Genomic DNA, 20,666 nt, shown 5'->3' on the forward strand with positions numbered 1-20,666 from the left:
CCATAGAGGCCCATGGTGAAAAAGGAAATATCCTCAGATGGAATCTGGAAAGAAGCTTTCTGAGAAACTGGTTAGTGTTCTGTTAATTCATCTCACAGAGTTACATCTGTATTTCGTGGATCTCTTGGCTAGCCTTATTTCTGTGGAATCTGAGAACAGATATTTCGGATCCCTTTGAAGACTACAGGGCTAAAGGAAATATCCTCCGATAACAAAGAGAAAGAAGCTTTCTGAGAAACTTCTTTGTGTTCTGTGAAATCATCTCACGGAGTTACAGATTTCCCCTCAAGAAGCCTTTCGCTAAGACAGTTCTTGTGGAATTGGCAAAGGGATATTTGGGAGCCCATAGAGACCTATGGTGAAAAAGGAAATATCCTCAGATGAAATCTGGAAAGAAGCTTTCTGAGAAACTGCTCTGTGATGTGTCACTTCCACTCACAGAGTTACATCTGTATTTCGTGGATCTCTTTGCTAGCCTTATTTCTGTGGAATCTGAGAACGGATATTTCGGATCCCTTTGAAGACTATAGGGCCAAAGGAAATATCCTCCGATAACAAAGAGAAAGAAGCTTTCTGGGAAACTTCTTTGTGTTCTGTGAAATCATCTCACAGAGTTAGAGCTTTCCCCTCAAGAAACCTTTCGCTACGACAGTTCTTGTGGAATTGGCAAAGGGATATTTGGGAGCCCATAGAGGCCTATGGTGAAAAAGGAAATATCCTCAGATGAAATCTGGAAAGAATCTTTCTGAGAAACTGCTCTGTGATGTGTGACTTCCACTCACAGAGTTACATCTGTATTTCGTGGATCTCTTTGCCAGCCTTATTTCTGTGGAATCTGAGAACAGATATTTCGGATCCCTTTGAAGACTATAGGGCCAAAGGAAATATCCTCCGATAACAAAGAGAAAGAAGCTTTCTGAGAAACTTCTTTGTGTTCTGTGAAATCATCTCACAGAGTTACAGCTTTCCCCTCAAGAAGCCTTTCGCTAAGACAGTTCTTGTGGAATTGGCAAAGGGATATTTGGGAGCCCATTGAGGCCTATGGTGAAAAAGGAAATATCCTCAGATGGAATCTGGAAAGAAGCTTTCTGAGAAACTGCTTAGTGTTCTGTTAATTCATCTCACAGAGTTACATCTGTATTTCGTGGATCTCTTTGCTAGCCTTATTTCTGTGGAATCTGAGAACAGATATTTCGGATCCCTTTGAAGACTATACGGCCAAAGGAAATATCCCCCGATAACAAAGAGAAAGAAGCTTTCTGAGAAACTTCTTTGTGTTCTGTGAAATCATCTCACAGAGTTACAGCTTTCCCCTCAAGAAGCCTTTCGCTAAGACAGTTCTTGTGGAATTGGCAAAGTGATATTTGGAAGCCCATAGAGGGCTATGGTGAAAAAGGAAATATCCTCAGATGAAATCTGGAATGAAGCTTTCTGAGAAACTGCTCTGTGATATGTGACTTCCACTCACAGAGTTACATCTGTATTTCCTGGATCTCTTTGCTAGCCTTATTTCTGTGGAATCTGAGAACAGATATTTCGGATCCCTTTGAAGACAAGAGGGCCAAAGGAAATATCCTCGGATAACAAAGAGAAAGAAGCTTTCTGAGAAACTTCTTTGTGTTCTGTGAAATCATCTCACAGAGTTACAGCTTTCCCCTCAGGAAGCCTTTCGCTAAGACAGTTCTTGTGGAATTGGCAAAGGGATATTTGGGAGCCCATAGAGACCTATGGTGAAAAAGGAAATATCCTCAGATGAAATCTGGAAAGAAGCTTTCTGAGAAACTGCTCTGTGATGTGTCACTTCCACTCACAGAGTTACATCTGTATTTCGTGGATCTCTTTGCTAGCCTTATTTCTGTGGAATCTGAGAACAGATATTTCGGATCCCTTTGAAGACTATAGGGCCAAAGGAAATATCCTCCGATAACAAAGAGAAAGAAGCTTTCTGAGAAACTTCTTTGTGTTCTGTGAAATCATCTCACAGAGTTACAGCTTTCCCCTCAAGAAGCCTTTCGCTAAGACAGTTCTTGTGGAATTGGCAAAGGGATATTTGGGAGCCCATTGAGGCCTATGGTGAAAAAGGAAATATCCTCAGATGGAATCTGGAAAGAAGCTTTCTGAGAAACTGCTTAGTGTTCTGTTAATTCATCTCACAGAGTTACATCTGTATTTCGTGGATCTCTTTGCTAGCCTTATTTCTGTGGAATCTGAGAACAGATATTTCGGATCCCTTTGAAGACTATACGGCCAAAGGAAATATCCCCCGATAACAAAGAGATAGAAGCTTTCTGAGAAACTTCTTTGCGTTCTGTGAAATCATCTCACAGAGTTACAGCTTTCCCCTCAAGAAGCCTTTCGCTAAGACAGTTCTTGTGGAATTGGCAAAGTGATATTTGGAAGCCCATAGAGGGCTAAGGTGAAAAAGGAAATATCCTCAGATGAAATCTGGAAAGAAGCTTTCTGAGAAACTGCTCTGTGATGTGTGACTTCCACTCACAGAGTTACATCTGTATTTCGTGGATCTCTTTGCTAGCCTTATTTCTGTGGAATCTGAGAACAGATATTTCGGATCCCTTTGAAGACTATAGGGCCAAAGGAAATATCCTCCGATAACAAAGAGAAAGAAGCTTTCTGAGAAACTACTTTGTGTTCTGTGAAATCATGTCACAGAGGTACAGCTTTCCCCTCAAGAAGCCTTTCGCTAAGACAGTTCTTGTGGAATTGGCAAAGGGATATTTGGGAGCCCATAGAGGCCTATGGTGAAAAAGGAAATATAATCAGATGGAATCTGGAAAGAAGCTTTCTGAGAACTGCTTAGTGTTCTGTTAATTCATCTCACAGAGTTACACCTGTATTTTGCGGATCTCTTTGCTAGCCTTATTTCTGTGGAATCTGAGAACAGATATTTCGGATCCCTTTGAAGACTATAGGGCCAAAGGAAATATCCTCCGATAACAAAGAGAAAGAAGCTTTCTGAGAAACTTCTTTGTGTTCTGTGAAATCATCTCACAGAGTTACAGCTTTCCCCTCAAGAAGCCTTTCGCTAAGACAGTTCTTGTGGAAATGGCAAACGGATATTTGGAAGCCCATAGACGGCTATGGTGAAAAAGGAAATATCCTCAGATGAAATCTGGAAAGAAGCTTTCTGAGAAACTACTCTGTGATGTGTGACTTCCACTCACAGAGTTACATCTGTATTTCGTGGATCTCTTTGGTAGCCTTATTTCTGTGGAATCTGAGAACAGATATTTCGGATCCCTTTGAAGACTATAGGGCCAAAGGAAATATCCTCCGATAACAAAGAGAAAGAAGCTTTCTGAGAAACTTCTTTGTGTTCTGTGAAATCATCTCACAGAGTTACAGCTTTCCCCTCAAGAAGCCCTTCGCTAAGACAGTTCTTGTGGAATTGGCAAAGGTATATTTGGGAGCCCATAGAGGCCTATGGTGAAAAAGGAAATATCCTCAGATGGAATCTGGAAAGAAGCTTTCTGAGAAACTGCTTAGTGTTCTGTTAATTCATCTCACAGAGTTACATCTGTATTTCGTGGATCTCTTTGCTAGCCTTATTTCTGTGGAATCTGAGAACAGATATTTCGGATCCCTTTGAAGACTATAGGGCCGAAGGAAACATCCTCCGATAACAAAGAGAAAGAAGCTTTCTGAGAAACTTCTTTGTGTTCTGTGAAATCATCTCACAGAGTTACAGCTTTCCCCTCTAGAAGCCTTTCGCTAAGACAGTTCTTCTGGAATAGGCAAAGTGATATTTGGAAGCCCATAGAGGGCTATGGTGAAAAAGGAAATATCCTCAGATGGAATCTGGAAAGAAGCTTTCTGAGAAACTGCTCTGTGATGTGTGACTTCCACTCACAGAGTTACATCTGTATTTCCTGGGTCTCTGTCCTAGCCTTATTTCTGTGGAATCTGAGAACAGATATTTCGGATCCCTTTGAAGACTATAGGGCCAAAGGAAATATCCTCCGATAACAAAGAGAAAGAAGCTTTCTGAGAAACTTCTTTGTGTTCTGTGAAATCATCTCACAGAGTTACAGCTTTCCCCTCATGAAGCCTTTCGCTAAGACAGTTCTTGTGGAATCGGCAAAGAGATATTTGGAAGCCCATAGAGGCCCATGGTGAAAAAGGAAATATCCTCAGATGGAATCTGGAAAGAAGCTTTCTGAGAAACTGGTTAGTGTTCTGTTAATTCATCTCACAGAGTTACATCTGTATTTCGTGGATCTCTTGGCTAGCCTTATTTCTGTGGAATCTGAGAACAGATATTTCGGATCCCTTTGAAGACTACAGGGCTAAAGGAAATATCCTCCGATAACAAAGAGAAAGAAGCTTTCTGAGAAACTTCTTTGTGTTCTGTGAAATCATCTCACGGAGTTACAGATTTCCCCTCAAGAAGCCTTTCGCTAAGACAGTTCTTGTGGAATTGGCAAAGGGATATTTGGGAGCCCATAGAGACCTATGGTGAAAAAGGAAATATCCTCAGATGAAATCTGGAAAGAAGCTTTCTGAGAAACTGCTCTGTGATGTGTCACTTCCACTCACAGAGTTACATCTGTATTTCGTGGATCTCTTTGCTAGCCTTATTTCTGTGGAATCTGAGAACGGATATTTCGGATCCCTTTGAAGACTATAGGGCCAAAGGAAATATCCTCCGATAACAAAGAGAAAGAAGCTTTCTGGGAAACTTCTTTGTGTTCTGTGAAATCATCTCACAGAGTTAGAGCTTTCCCCTCAAGAAACCTTTCGCTACGACAGTTCTTGTGGAATTGGCAAAGGGATATTTGGGAGCCCATAGAGGCCTATGGTGAAAAAGGAAATATCCTCAGATGAAATCTGGAAAGAATCTTTCTGAGAAACTGCTCTGTGATGTGTGACTTCCACTCACAGAGTTACATCTGTATTTCGTGGATCTCTTTGCTAGCCTTATTTCTGTGGAATCTGAGAACAGATATTTCGGATCCCTTTGAAGACTATAGGGCCAAAGGAAATATCCTCCGATAACAAAGAGAAAGAAGCTTTCTGAGAAACTTCTTTGTGTTCTGTGAAATCATCTCACAGAGTTACAGCTTTCCCCTCAAGAAGCCTTTCGCTAAGACAGTTCTTGTGGAATTGGCAAAGGGATATTTGGGAGCCCATTGAGGCCTATGGTGAAAAAGGAAATATCCTCAGATGGAATCTGGAAAGAAGCTTTCTGAGAAACTGCTTAGTGTTCTGTTAATTCATCTCACAGAGTTACATCTGTATTTCGTGGATCTCTTTGCTAGCCTTATTTCTGTGGAATCTGAGAACAGATATTTCGGATCCCTTTGAAGACTATACGGCCAAAGGAAATATCCCCCGATAACAAAGAGAAAGAAGCTTTCTGAGAAACTTCTTTGTGTTCTGTGAAATCATCTCACAGAGTTACAGCTTTCCCCTCAAGAAGCCTTTCGCTAAGACAGTTCTTGTGGAATTGGCAAAGTGATATTTGGAAGCCCATAGAGGGCTATGGTGAAAAAGGAAATATCCTCAGATGAAATCTGGAAAGAAGCTTTCTGAGAAACTGCTCTGTGATATGTGACTTCCACTCACAGAGTTACATCTGTATTTCCTGGATCTCTTTGCTAGCCTTATTTCTGTGGAATCTGAGAACAGATATTTCGGATCCCTTTGAAGACAAGAGGGCCAAAGGAAATATCCTCGGATAACAAAGAGAAAGAAGCTTTCTGAGAAACTTCTTTGTGTTCTGTGAAATCATCTCACAGAGTTACAGCTTTCCCCTCAGGAAGCCTTTCGCTAAGACAGTTCTTGTGGAATTGGCAAAGGGATATTTGGGAGCCCATAGAGACCTATGGTGAAAAAGGAAATATCCTCAGATGAAATCTGGAAAGAAGCTTTCTGAGAAACTGCTCTGTGATGTGTCACTTCCACTCACAGAGTTACATCTGTATTTCGTGGATCTCTTTGCTAGCCTTATTTCTGTGGAATCTGAGAACAGATATTTCGGATCCCTTTGAAGACTATAGGGCCAAAGGAAATATCCTCCGATAACAAAGAGAAAGAAGCTTTCTGAGAAACTTCTTTGTGTTCTGTGAAATCATCTCACAGAGTTACAGCTTTCCCCTCAAGAAGCCTTTCGCTAAGACAGTTCTTGTGGAATTGGCAAAGGGATATTTGGGAGCCCATTGAGGCCTATGGTGAAAAAGGAAATATCCTCAGATGGAATCTGGAAAGAAGCTTTCTGAGAAACTGCTTAGTGTTCTGTTAATTCATCTCACAGAGTTACATCTGTATTTCGTGGATCTCTTTGCTAGCCTTATTTCTGTGGAATCTGAGAACAGATATTTCGGATCCCTTTGAAGACTATACGGCCAAAGGAAATATCCCCCGATAACAAAGAGATAGAAGCTTTCTGAGAAACTTCTTTGCGTTCTGTGAAATCATCTCACAGAGTTACAGCTTTCCCCTCAAGAAGCCTTTCGCTAAGACAGTTCTTGTGGAATTGGCAAAGTGATATTTGGAAGCCCATAGAGGGCTAAGGTGAAAAAGGAAATATCCTCAGATGAAATCTGGAAAGAAGCTTTCTGAGAAACTGCTCTGTGATGTGTGACTTCCACTCACAGAGTTACATCTGTATTTCCTGGATCTCTTTGCTAGCCTTATTTCTGTGGAATCTGAGAACAGATATTTCGGATCCCTTTGAAGACAATAGGGCCAAAGGAAATATCCTCGGATAACAAAGAGAAAGAAGCTTTCTGAGAAACTTCTTTGTGTTCTGTGAAATCATCTCACAGAGTTACAGCTTTCCCCTCAGGAAGCCTTTCGCTAAGACAGTTCTTGTGGAATCGGCAATGGGATATTTGGAAGCCCATAGAGGCCCATGGTGAAAAAGGAAATATCCTCAGATGGAATCTGGAAAGAAGCTTTCTGAGAAACTGGTTAGTGTTCTGTTAATTCATCTCACAGAGTTACATCTGTATTTCGTGGATCTCTTGGTTAGCCTTATTTCTGTGGAATCAGAGAACAGATATTTCGGATCCCTTTGAAGACTACAGGGCCAAAGGAAATATCCTCCGATAACAAAGAGAAAGAAGCTTTCTGAGAAACTTCTTTGTGTTCTGTGAAATCATCTCACGGAGTTACAGATTTCCCCTCAAGAAGCCTTTCGCTAACACAGTTCTTGTGGAATTGGCAAAGGGATATTTGGGAGCCCATAGAGACCTATGGTGAAAAAGGAAATATCCTCAGATGAAATCTGGAAAGAAGCTTTCTGAGAAACTGCTCTGTGATGTGTCACTTCCACTCACAGAGTTACATCTGTATTTCGTGGATCTCTTTGCTAGCCTATTTCTGTGGAATCTGAGAACAGATATTTCGGATCCCTTTGAAGACTGTAGGGCCAAAGGAAATATCCTCCGATAACAAAGAGAAAGAAGCTTTCTGGGAAACTTCTTTGTGTTCTGTGAAATCATCTCACAGAGTTACAGCTTTCCACTCAAGAAACCTTTCGCTAAGACAGTTCTTGTGGAAATGGCAAAGGGATATTTGGAAGCACATAGAGGGCTATGGTGAAAAAGGAAATATCCTCAGATGAAATCTGGAAAGAAGCTTTCTGAGAAACTGCTTAGTGTTCTTTTAGTTCATCTCACAGAGTTACATCTGTATTTCGTGGATCTCTTTGCTAGCCTTATTTCTGTGGAATCTGAGAACAGATATTTCGGATCCCTTGGAAGACTATACGGCCTAAGGAAATATCCCCCGATAACAAAGAGAAAGAAGCTTTCTGAGAAACTTCTTTGTGTTCTGTGAAATCATCTCACAGAGTTACAGCTTTCCCGTCAAGAAGCCTTTCGCTAAGACAGTTCTTGTGGAATTGGCAAAGGGATATTTGGAAGCCCATAGAGGGCTATGGTGAAAAAGGAAATATCCTCAGATGGAATCTGGAAAGAAGCTTTCTGAGAAACTGCTCTGTGATGTGTGACTTCCACTCACAGAGTTACATCTGTATTTCCTGGGTCTCTTTGCTAGCCTTATTTCTGTGGAATTTGAGAACAGATATTTCGGATCCCTTTGAAGAATATTGGGCCAAAGGAAATATCCTCCGATAACAAAGAGAAAGAAGCTTTCTGAGAAAGTTCTTTGTGTTCTGTGAAATCATCTCAAAGAGTTACAGCTTTCCCCTCAAGAAGCCTTTCGCTAAGACAGTTCTTGTGGAATCGGCAAAGGGATATTTGGAAGCCCATAGAGGCCCATGGTGAAAAAGGAAATATCCTCAGATGGAATCTGGAAAGAAGCTTTCTGAGAAACTGGTTAGTGTTCTGTTAATTCATCTCACAGAGTTACATCTGTATTTCGTGGATCTCTTGGCTAGCCTTATTTCTGTGGAATCTGAGAACAGATATTTCGGATCCCTTTGAAGACTACAGGGCTAAAGGAAATATCCTCCGATAACAAAGAGAAAGAAGCTTTCTGAGAAACTTCTTTGTGTTCTGTGAAATCATCTCACGGAGTTACAGATTTCCCCTCAAGAAGCCTTTCGCTAAGGCAGTTCTTGTGGAATTGGCAAAGGGATATTTGGGAGCCCATAGAGACCTATGGTGAAAAAGGAAATATCCTCAGATGAAATCTGGAAAGAAGCTTTCTGAGAAACTGCTCTGTGATGTGTCACTTCCACTCACAGAGTTACATCTGTATTTCGTGCATCTCTTTGCCAGCCTTATTTCTGTGGAATCTGAGAACGGATATTTCGGATCCCTTTGAAGACTATAGGGCCAAAGGAAATATCCTCCGATAACAAAGAGAAAGAAGCTTTCTGGGAAACTTCTTTGTGTTCTGTGAAATCATCTCACAGAGTTACAGCTTTCCCCTCAAGAAACCTTTCGCTAAGACAGTTCTTGTGGAATTGGCAAAGGGATATTTGGGAGCCCATAGAGGCCTATGGTGAAAAAGGAAATATCCTCAGATGAAATCTGGAAAGAATCTTTCTGAGAAACTGCTCTGTGATGTGTGACTTCCACTCACAGAGTTACAACTGTATTTCGTGGATCTCTTTGCTAGCCTTATTTCTGTGGAATCTGAGAACAGATATTTCGGATCCCTTTGAAGACTATAGGGCCAAAGGAAATATCCTCCGATAACAAAGAGATAGAAGCTTTCTGAGAAACTTCTTTGTGTTCTGTGAGATCATCTCACAGAGTTACAGCTTTCCCCTCAAGAAGCCTTTCGCTAAGACAGTTCTTGTGGAATTGGCAAAGTGATATTTGGAAGCCCATAGAGGGCTATGGTGAAAAAGGAAATATCCTGAGATGAAATCTGGAAAGAAGATTTTTGAGAAACTGCTCTGTGATGTGTGACTTCCACTCACAGAGTTACATCTGTATTTCATGTATCACTTTGATGGACTTATTTCTGTGGAATCTGAGAACAGATATTTCGGATCCCTTTGAAGACTATAGGGCCAAAGGAAATATCCTCCGATAACAAAGAGAAAGAAGTTTTCTGAGAAACTTCTTTGTGTTCTGTGAAATCATCTCACAGAGTTACAGCTTTCCCCTCAAGAAGCCTTTTGCTAAGACAGTTCTTGTGGAATTGGCAAAGGGATATTTGGGAGCCCATAGAGTCCTATGGTGAAAAAGGAAATATCCTCAGATGGAATCTGGAAAGAAGCTTTCTGAGAAACTGCTTAGTGTTCTGTTAATTCATCTCACAGAGTTACATCAGTATTTCGTGGATCTCTTTGCTAGCCTTATTTCTGTGGAATCTGAGAACAGATATTTTGGATCCCTTTGAAGACTATAGGGCCAAAGGAAATATCCTCCGATAACAAAGAGAAAGAAGCTTTCTGAGAAACTTCTTTGTGTTCTGTGAAATCATCTCACAGAGATACAGCTTTCCCCTCAAGAAGCCTTTCGCTAAGACATTTCTTGTGAAATTGGCAAAGGGATATTTGGGAGCCCATAGAGGCCTATGGTGAAAAAGTAAATATCCTCAGATGAAATCTGGAAAGAATCTTTCTGAATAACTGCTCTGTGATGTGTGACTTCCACTCACAGAGTTACATCTGTATTTCGTGGATCTCTTTTCTAGCCTTATTTCTGTGGAATCTGAGAACAGATATTTCGGATCCCATTGAAGACTATAGGGCCAAAGGAAATATCCTCCGATAACAAAGAGATAGAAGCTTTCTGAGAAACTTCTTTGTGTTCTGTGAAATCATCTCACAGAGTTAAAGCTTTCCCCTCAAGAAGCCTTTCGCTAAGACACTTCTTGTGGAATTGGCAAAGTGATATTTGGAAGCCCATAGAGGGCTATGGTGAAAAAGGAAATATCCTGAGATGAAATCTGGAAAGAAGCTTTTTGAGAAACTGCTCTGTGATGTGTCACTTCCACTCACAGAGTTACATCTGTACTTCGTGTATCTCTTTGGTGGACTTATTTCTGTGGAACCTGAGAACAGATATTTCGGATCCCTTTGAAGACTATAGGGCCTAAGGAAATATCCTCCTATAACAAAGAGAAAGAAGTTTTCTGAGAAACTTCTTTGTGTTCTGTGAAATCTTCTCACAGAGTTACAGCTTTCCCCTCAAGAAGCCTTTCGCTTAGACAGTTCTTGTGGAATTGGCAAAGGTATATTTGGGAGCCAATAGAGTCCTATGGTTAAAAAGGAAATATCCTCAGATGGAATCTGGAAAGAAGCTTTCTGAGAAACTGCTTAGTGTTCTGTTAATTCATCTCACAGAGTTACATCAGTATTTCGTGGATCTCTTTGCTAGCCTTATTTCTGTGGAATCTGAGAACAGATATTTTGGATCCCTTTGAAGACTATAGGGCCAAAGCAAATATCCTCCGATAACAAAGAGAAAGAAGCTTTCTGAGAAACTTCTTTGTGTTCTGTGAAATCATCTAACAGAGTTACAGCTTTCCCCTCAAGAAGCCTTTCGCTAAGACAGTTCTTGTGGAATTGGAAAAGGCATATTTGGAAGCCCATAGAGGGCTATGGTGTAAAAGGAAATATCCTCAGATGAAATCTGGAAAGAAGCTTTCTGAGAAACTGCTCTGTGATGTGTGACTTCCACTCACAGAGTTACATCTGTATTTCCTGGATCTCTATGCTACCCTTATTTCTGTGGAATGTGAGAACAGATATTTCGGATCCCTTTGAAGACTATAGGGCCAAAGGAAATATCCTCCGATAACAAAGAGAAAGAAGCTTTCTGAGAAACTTCTTTGTGTTCTGTGAAATCATCTCACAGAGTTACAGCTTTCCCCTCAAGAAGCCTTTCGCTAAGACAGTTCTTGTGGAATTGGGAAAGGGATATTTGGGAGCCCATAGAGGCCTATGGTGAAAAAGGAAATATCCTCAGATGAAATCTGGAAAGTAGCTTTCTGAGAAACTGCTTAGTGTTCTGTTAATTCATCTCACAGAGTTACATCTGTATTTCGTGGATCTCTCTGCTAGCCATATTTCTATGGAATCTGAGAACAGATATCTCGGATCCCTTTGAAGACTATAGGGCCAAAGGAAATATCCTCCGATGACAAAGAGATAGAAGCTTTCTGAGAAACTTCTTTGTGTTCTGTGAAATCATCTCACAGAGTTACAGCTTTCCCGTCAAGAAGCCTTTCGCTAAGACAGTTCTTGTGGAATTGGCAAAGGGATATTTGGGAGCCCATAGAGGCCTATGGTGAAAAAGGAAATATCCTCAGATGAAATCTGGAAAGAAGCTTTCTGAGAAACTGCTCTGTGATGTGTGACTTCCACTCACAGAGTTACATCTGTATTTCGTGGATCTCTTTGCTAGCCTTATTTCTGTGGAATCTGAGAACAGATATTTCGGATACCTTTGAAGACTATAGGGCCAAAGGAAATATCCTCCGATAACAAAGAGAAAGAAGCTTTCTGAGAAACTTCTTTGTGTTCTGTGAAATCATCTCACAGAGTTACAGCTTTCCCCTCAAGAAGCCTTTCGCTAAGACAGTTCTTGTGGAATTGGCAAAGGGATATTTGGGAGCCCATAGAGGTCTATGGTGAAAAAGGAAATATCCTCAGATGGAATCTGGAAAGAAGCTTTCTGAGAAACAGCTTAGTGTTCTGTTAATTCATCTCACAGTGTTACATCTGCATTTCTTGGATCTCTTTGCTAGCCTTATTTCTGTGGAATCTGAGAACAGATATTTCGGGTCACTTTGAAGACTATAGGGCCAAAGGAAATATCCTCCGATAACAAAGAGAAAGAAGCTTTCTGAGAAACTTCTTTGTGTTCTGTGAAATCATCTCACAGAGTTACAGCTTTCCCCTCAAGAAGGCTTTCGCTAAGACAGTTCTTGTGGAATTGGCAAAGGGATATTTGGGAGCCCATAGAGGCCTATGGTGAAAAAGGAAATATCCTCAGATGGAATCTGGAAAGAAGCTTTCTGAGAAACTGCTTAGTGTTCTGTTAATTCATCTCACAGAGTTACATCTGTATTTCGTGGATCTCTTTGCTAGCCTTATTTCTTTGGAATCTGAGAACAGATATTTCGGATCCCTTTGAAGACTATACGGCCAAAGGAAATATCCCCCGATAACAAAGAGAAAGAAGCTTTCTGAGAAACTTCTTTGTGTTCTGTGAAATCATCTCACAGAGTTACAGCTTTCCCCTCAAGAAGCCTTTCGCTAAGACAGTTCTTGTGGAATTGGCAAAGTGATATTTGGAAGCCCATAGAGGGCTATGGTGAAAAAGGAAATATCCTGAGATGAAATCTGGAAAGAAGATTTTTGAGAAACTGCTCTGTGATGTGTGACTTCCACTCACAGAGTTACATCTGTATTTCGTGTATCACTTTGGTGGACTTATTTCTGTGGAATCTGAGAACAGATATTTCGGATCCCTTTGAAGACTATAGGGCCAAAGGAAATATCCTCCGATAACAAAGAGAAAGAAGTTTTCTGAGAAACTTCTTTGTGTTCTGTGAAATCATCTCACAGACTTACAGCTTTCCCCTCAAGAAGCCTTTTGCTAAGACAGTTCTTGTGGAATTGGCAAAGGGATATTTGGGAGCCCATAGAGTCCTATGGTGAAAAAGGAAATATCCTCAGATGGAATCTGGAAAGAAGCTTTCTGAGAAACTGCTTAGTGTTCTGTTAATTCATCTCACAGAGTTACATCAGTATTTCGTGGATCTCTTTGCTAGCCTTATTTCTGTGGAATCTGAGAACAGATATTTTGGATCCCTTTGAAGACTATAGGGCCAAAGGAAATATCCTCCGATAACAAAGAGAAAGAAGCTTTCTGAGAAACTTCTTTGTGTTCTGTGAAATCATCTCACAGAGTTACAGCTTTCCCCTCAAGAAGCCTTTCGCTAAGACAGTTCTTGTGAAATTGGCAAAGGGATATTTGGGAGCCCATAGAGGCCTATGGTGAAAAAGGAAATATCCTCAGATGGAATCTGGAAAGAAGCTTTCTGAGAAACTGCTTAGTGTTCTGTTAATTCATCTCACAGAGTTACATCTGTATTTCGTGGATCTCTTTGCTAGCCTTATTTCTGTGGAATCTGAGAACAGATATTTCGGATCCCTTTGAAGACTATACGGCCAAAGGAAATATCCCCCGATAACAAAGAGAAAGAAGCTTTCTGAGAAACTTCTTTGTGTTCTGTGAAATCATCTCACAGAGTTACAGCTTTCCCCTCAAGAAGCCTTTCGCTAAGACAGTTCTTGTGGAATTGGCAAAGTGATATTTGGAAGCCCATAGAGGGCTATGGTGAAAAAGGAAATATCCTCAGATGAAATCTGGAAAGAAGCTTTCTGAGAAACTGCTCTGTGATGTGTGACTTCCACTCACAGAGTTAGATCTGTATTTCCTGGATCTCTTTGCTAGCCTTATTTCTGTGGAATCTGAGAACAGATATTTCGGATCCCTTTGAAGACAGTAGGGCCAAAGGAAATATCCTCGGATAACAAAGAGAAAGAAGCTTTCTGAGAAACTTCTTTGTGTTCTGTGAAATCATCTCACAGAGTTACAGCTTTCCCCTCAAGAAGCCTTTCGCTAAGACAGTTCTTGTGGAATCGGCAAAGGGATATTTGGAAGCCCATAGAGGCGCATGGTGAAAAAGGAAATATCCTCAGATGGAATCTGGAAAGAAGCTTTCTGAGAAACTGGTTAGTGTTCTGTTAATTCATCTCACAGAGTTACATCTGTATTTCGTGGATCTCTTGGTTAGCCTTATTTCTGTGGAATCAGAGAACAGATATTTCGGATCCCTTTGAAGACTACAGGGCCAAAGGAAATATCCTCCGATAACAAAGAGAAAGAAGCTTTCTGAGAAACTTCTTTGTGTTCTGTGAAATCATCTCACGGAGTTACAGATTTCCCCTCAAGAAGCCTTTCGCTAAGACAGTTCTTGTGGAATTGGCAAAGGGATATTTGGGAGCCCATAGAGACCTATGGTGAAAAAGGAAATATCCTCAGATGAAATCTGGAAAGAAGCTTTCTGAGAAACTGCTCTGTGATGTGTCACTTCCACTCACAGAGTTACATCTGTATTTCGTGGATCTCTTTGCTAGCCTTATTTCTGTGGAATCTGAGAACAGATATTTCGGATCCCTTTGAAGACTGTAGGGCCAAAGGAAATATCCTCCGATAACAAAGAGAAAGAAGCTTTCTGGGAAACTTCTTTGTGTTCTGTGAAATCATCTCACAGAGTTACAGCTTTCCACTCAAGAAACCTTTCGCTAAGATAGTTCTTGTGGAATTGGCAAAGGGATATTTGGGAGCCCATAGAGGCCTATGGTGAAAAAGTAAATATCCTCAGATGAAATCTGGAAAGAATCTTTCTGAATAACTGCTCTGTGATGTGTGACTTCCACTCACAGAGTTACATCTGTATTTCGTGGATCTCTTTTCTAGCCTTATTTCTGTGGAATCTGAGAACAGATATTTCGGATCCCTTTGAAGACTATAGGGCCAAAGGAAATATCCACCGATAACAAAGAGATAGAAGCTTTCTGAGAAACGTCTTTGTGTTCTGTGAAATCATCTCACAGAGTTACAGCTTTCTCCTCAAGAAGCCTTTCGCTAAGACAGTTCTTGTGGAATTGGCAAAGTGATATTTGGAAGCCCATAGAGGGCTATGGTGAAAAAGGAAATATCCTGAGATGAAATCTGGAAAGAAGCTTTTTGAGAAACTGCTCTGTGATGTGTGACTTCCACTCACAGAGTTACATCTGTATTTCGTGTATCTCTTTGGTGGACTTATTTCTGTGGAACCTGAGAACACATATTTCGGATCCCTTTGAAGACTATAGGGCCAAAGGAAATATCCTCCTATAACAAAGAGAAAGAAGTTTTCTGAGAAACTTCTTTGTGTTCTGTGAAATCATCTCACAGAGTTACAGCTTTCCCCTCAAGAAGCCTTTCGCTAAGACAGTTCTTGTGGAATTGGCAAAGGTATATTTGGGAGCCCTTAGAGTCCTATGGTGAAAAAGGAAATATCCTCAGATGGAATCTGGAAAGAAGCTTTCTGAGAAACTGCTTAGTGTTCTGTTAATTCATCTCACAGAGTTACATCAGTATTTCGTGGATCTCTTTGCTAGACTTATTTCTGTGGAATCTGAGAACAGATATTTTGGATCCCTTTGAAGACTATAGGGCCAAAGGAAATATCCTCCGATAACAAAGAGAAAGAAGCTTTCTGAGAAACTTCTTTGTGTTCTGTGAAATCATCTCACAGAGTTACAGCTTTCCCCTCAAGAAGCCTTTCGCTAAGACAGTTCTTGTGGAATTGGGAAAGGGATATTTGGGAGCCCATAGAGGCCTATGGTGAAAAAGGAAATATCCTCAGATGAAATCTGGAAACTAGCTTTCTGAGAAACTGCTTAGTGTTCTGTTAATTCATCTCACAGAGTTACATCTGTATTTCGTGGATCTCTCTGCTAGCCATATTTCTATGGAATCTGAGAACAGATATCTCGGATCCCTTTGAAGACTATAGGGCCAAAGGAAATATCCTCCGATGACAAAGAGATAGAAGCTTTCTGAGAAACTTCTTTGTGTTCTGTGAAATCATCTCACAGAGTTACAGCTTTCCCGTCAAGAAGCCTTTCGCTAAGACAGTTCTTGTGGAATTGGCAAAGGGATATTTGGGAGCCCATAGAGGCCTATGGTGAAAAAGGAAATATCCTCAGATGAAATCTGGAAAGAAGCTTTCTGAGAAACTGCTCTGTGATGTGTGACTTCCACTCACAGAGTTACATCTGTATTTCGTGGATCTCTTTGGTAGCCTTATTTCTGTGGAATCTGAGAACAGATATTTCGGATCCCTTTGAAGACTATAGGGCCAAAGGAAATATCATCCGATAACAAAGAGAAAGAAGTTTTCTGACAAACTTCTTTGTGTTCTCTGAAATCATCTCACAGAGTTACAGCTTTCCCCTCAAGAAGCCTTTCGCTAAGACAGTTCTTGTGGAATTGGCAAAGGGATATTTGGGAGCCCATTGAGGCCTATGGTGAAAAAGGAAATATCCTCACATGGAATCTGGAAAGAAGCTTTCTGAGAAAGTGCTTAGTGTTCTGTTAATTCATCTCACAGAGTTACATCTGTATTTCGTGGATCTCTTTGCTAGCCTTATTTCTGTGGAATCTGAGAACAGATATTTCGGATCCCTTTGAAGACTATAGGGCCAAAGGAAATATCCTCCGATAACAAAGAGAAAGAAGCTTTCTGAGAAACTTCTTTGTGTTCTGTGAAATCATCTCACAGAGTTACAGCTTTCCCCTCAAGAAGCCTTTCGCTAAGACAGTTCTTGTGGAAATGGCAAAGGGATATTTGGAAGCCCATAAAGGGCTATGGTGAAAAAGGAAATATCCTCAGATGAAATCTGGAAAGAAGCTTTCTGAGAAACTGCTCTGTGATGTGTGACTTCCACTCACAGAGTTACATCTGTATTTCGTGGATCTCTTTGGTAGCCTTATTTCTGTGGAATCTGGGAACAGATATTTCGGATCCCTTTGAAGACTATAGGGCCAAAGGAAATATCCTCCGATAACAAAGAGAAAGAAGATTTCTGAGAAACTTCTTTGTGTTCTGTGAAATCATCTCACAGAGTTACAGCTTTCCCCTCAAGAAGCCTTTCGCTAAGACAGTTCTTGTGGAATTGGCAAAGGGATATTTGGGAGCCCATAGAGGCCTATGGTGAAAAAGGAAATATCCTCAGATGGAATCTGGAAAGAAGCTTTCTGAGAAACTGCTTAGTGTTCGGTTAATTCATCTCACAGAGTTACATCTGTATTTCGTGTATCTCTTTGCTAGCCTTATTTCTGTGGAATCTGAGAACCGATATTTCGGATCCCTTTGAAGACTATAGGGCCGAAGGAAACATCCTCCGATAACAAAGAGAAAGAAGCTTTCTGAGAAGCTTCTTCGTGTTCTGTGAAATCATCTCACAGAGATACAGCTTTCCCCTCAAGAAGCCTTTCGCTAAGACAGTTCTTCTGCAATAGGCAAAGTGATATTTGGAAGCCCATAGAGGGCTATGGTGAAAAAGGAAATATCCTCAGATGATATCTGGAAAGAAGCTTTCTGAGAAACTACTTAGCATTCTGTTAATTCATCTCACAAAGTTACATCTGTATTTCGTGGATCTCTTTGCTAGCCTTATTTCTGTGGAATCTGAGAACAGATATTTCGGATCCCTTTGAACACTATAGGGCCAAAGGAAATATCCTCCGATAATAAAGAGAAAGAAGCTTTCTGAGAAACTTCTTTGTGTTCTGTGAAATCATCTCACAGAGTTACAGCTTTCCCCTCAAGAAACCTTTCGCTAAGACAGTTCTTCTGGAATTGGCAAAGTGATATTTGGAAGCCCATAGAGGGCTATGGTGAAAAAGGAAATATCCTCAGATGAAATCTGGAAAGAAGCTTTCTGAGAAAATGCCCTGTGATGTGTGACTTCCACTCACAGAGTTAGATCTGTGTTTCGTGGATCTCTTTGCTAGCCTTATTTCTGTGGAATCTGAGAACAGATATTTCGGATCCCTTTGAAGACTATAGGGCCAAAGGAAATATCCTCCGATAACAAAGAGAAAGAAGCTTTCTGAGAAACTTCTTTGTGTTCTGTGAAATCATCTCACAGAGTTACAGCTTTCCACTCAAGAAGCCTTTCGCTAAGACAGTTCTTGTGGAATTGGCAAAGGGATATTTCAGAGCCCCTAGAGGCCTATGGTGAAAAAGGAAATATCCTCAGATGAAATCAGGAAACAAGCTTTCTGAGAAACTGCTTAGTGTTCTGTTAATTCATCTCACAGAGTTACATCTGTATTTCGTGGATCTCTTTGCTAGCCTTATTTCTGTGGAATCTGAGAACAGATATTTCGGATCCCTTTGAAGACTATAGGGCCAAAGGAAATATCCTCCGATAACAATGAGAAAGAAGCTTTCTGAGAAACTTCTTTGTGTTCTGTGAAATCATCTCACAGAGTTACAGCTTTCCACTCAAGAAGCCTTTCGCTAAGACAGTTCTTGTGGAATTGGCAAAGGGATATTTGGGAGCCCATAGAGGCCTATGGTGAAAAAGGAAATATCCTCCGATGAAATCTGGAAAGAAGCTTTCTGAGAAACTTCTTAGTGTTCTGTTAATTCATCTCACAGAGTTACATCTGTATTTCGTGGATCTCTTTGCTAGCCTTATTTCTGTGGAATCTGAGAACAGATATTTCGGATCCCTTTGAAGACTATAGGGCCAAAGGAAATATCCTCCGATAACAAAGAGAAAGAAGCTTTCTGAGAAACTTCTTTGTGTTCTGTGAAATCATCTCACAGAGTTACAGCTTTCCCTTCAAGAAGCCTTTCTCTTAGACAGTTCTTGTGGAATTGGCAAAGTGATATTTGGAAGCCCATAGAGGGCTATGGTGAAAAAGGAAATATCCTCAGATGAAATCTGGAAAGAAGCTTTCTGAGAAACTGCTCTGTGATGTGTGACTTCCACTCACAGAGTTACATCTGTATTTCGTGGATCTCTTTGCTAGCCTTATTTCTGTGGAATCTGAGAACAGATATTTCGGATCCCTTTGAAGACTATAGGGCCAAAGGAAATATCCTCCGATAACAAAGAGAAAGAAGCTTTCTGAGAAACTTCTTTGTGTTCTGTGAAATCATCTCACAGAGTTACAGCTTTCCACTCAAGAAGCCTTTCGCTAAGGCAGTTCTTGTGGAATTGGCAAAGGGATATTTGGAAACCCATAGAGGCCTATGGTGAAAAAGGAAATATCCTCAGATGAAATCTGGAAAGAAGCTTTCTGAGAAACTGCTTAGTGTTCTGTTAATTCATCTCACAGAGTTACATCTGTATTTCGTGGATCTCTTTGCTAGCCTTATTTCTGTGGAATCTGAGAACAGATATTTCGGATCCCTTTGAAGACTATAGGGCCAAAGGAAATATCCTCCGATAACAAAGAGAAAGAAGCTTTCTGAGAAACTTCTTTGTGTTCTGTGAAATCATCTCACAGAGTTACAGCTTTCCCCTCAAGAAGCCTTTCGCTGAGACAGTTCTTGTGGAATTGGCAAAGTGATATTTGGGAGCCCATACAGGACTATGGTGAAAAAGGAAATATCCTCAGATGAAATCAGGAAAGAAGCTTTCTGAGAAACTACTTAGTGTTCTGTTAATTCATCTCACAGAATTACATCTGTATTTCGTGGATCTCTTTGCTAGCCTTATTTCTGTGGAATATGAGAACAGATATTTCGGATCCCTTTGAAGATTATAGGGCCAAAGGAAATATCCTCCGATAACAAAGAGAAAGAAGCTTTCTGAGAAACTTCTTTGTGTTCTGTGAAATCATCTCACAGAGTTACAGCTTTCCCCTCAAGAAGCCTTTCGCTAAGATAATTCTTGTGGAATTGGCAAAGGGATATTTGGAAGCCCATAGAGAGCTATGGTGAAAAAGGAAATATCCTCAGATGAAATCAGGAAAGAAGCTTTCTGAGAAACTGCTCTGTTATGTGTGACTTCCACTCACAGAGTTACATCTGTATTTCGTGGATCTCTTTGCTAGCCTTATTTCTGTGGAATCTGAGAACAGATATTTCGGATCCCTTTGAAGACTATAGGGCCATAGGAAATATCCTCCGATAACAAAGAGAAAGAAGCTTTCTGATAAACTTCTTTGTGTTCTGTGAAATCATCTCACAGAGTTACAGCGTTCCCCTCAAGAAGCCTTTCGCTAAGACAGTTCTTGTGGAATTGGCAAAGTGATATTTGGGAGCCCACACAGGCCTATGTTGAAAAAGGAAATATCCTCAGATGAAATCTGGAAAGAAGCTTTCTGAGAAACTGCTTAGTGTTCTGTTAATTCATCTCACAGAGTTACATCTGTATTTCGTGGATCTCTTTGCTAGCCTTATTTCTGTGGAATCTGAGAACAGATATTTCGGATCCCTTTGAAGACTATAGGGTCAAAGGAAATATCCTCCGATAACAAAGAGAAAGAAGCTTTCTGAGAAACTTGTTTGTGTTCTGTGAAATCATCTCACAGAGTTACAGCTTTCCCTTCAAGTCGCCTTTCGCTAAGACAGTTCTTGTGGAATTGGCAAAGGGATATTTGGAAGCCCATAGAGGGCTATGGTGAAAAAGGAAATATCCTCAGATGAAATCTGGAAAGAAGCTTTCTGAGAAACTGCCCTGTGATGTGTGTCTT

The sequence above is a fragment of the Macaca fascicularis genome, chromosome 17 (assembly GCF_037993035.2).
Source record: "Macaca fascicularis isolate 582-1 chromosome 17, T2T-MFA8v1.1".
In the NCBI taxonomy this organism is placed as follows: domain Eukaryota; kingdom Metazoa; phylum Chordata; class Mammalia; order Primates; family Cercopithecidae; genus Macaca; species Macaca fascicularis.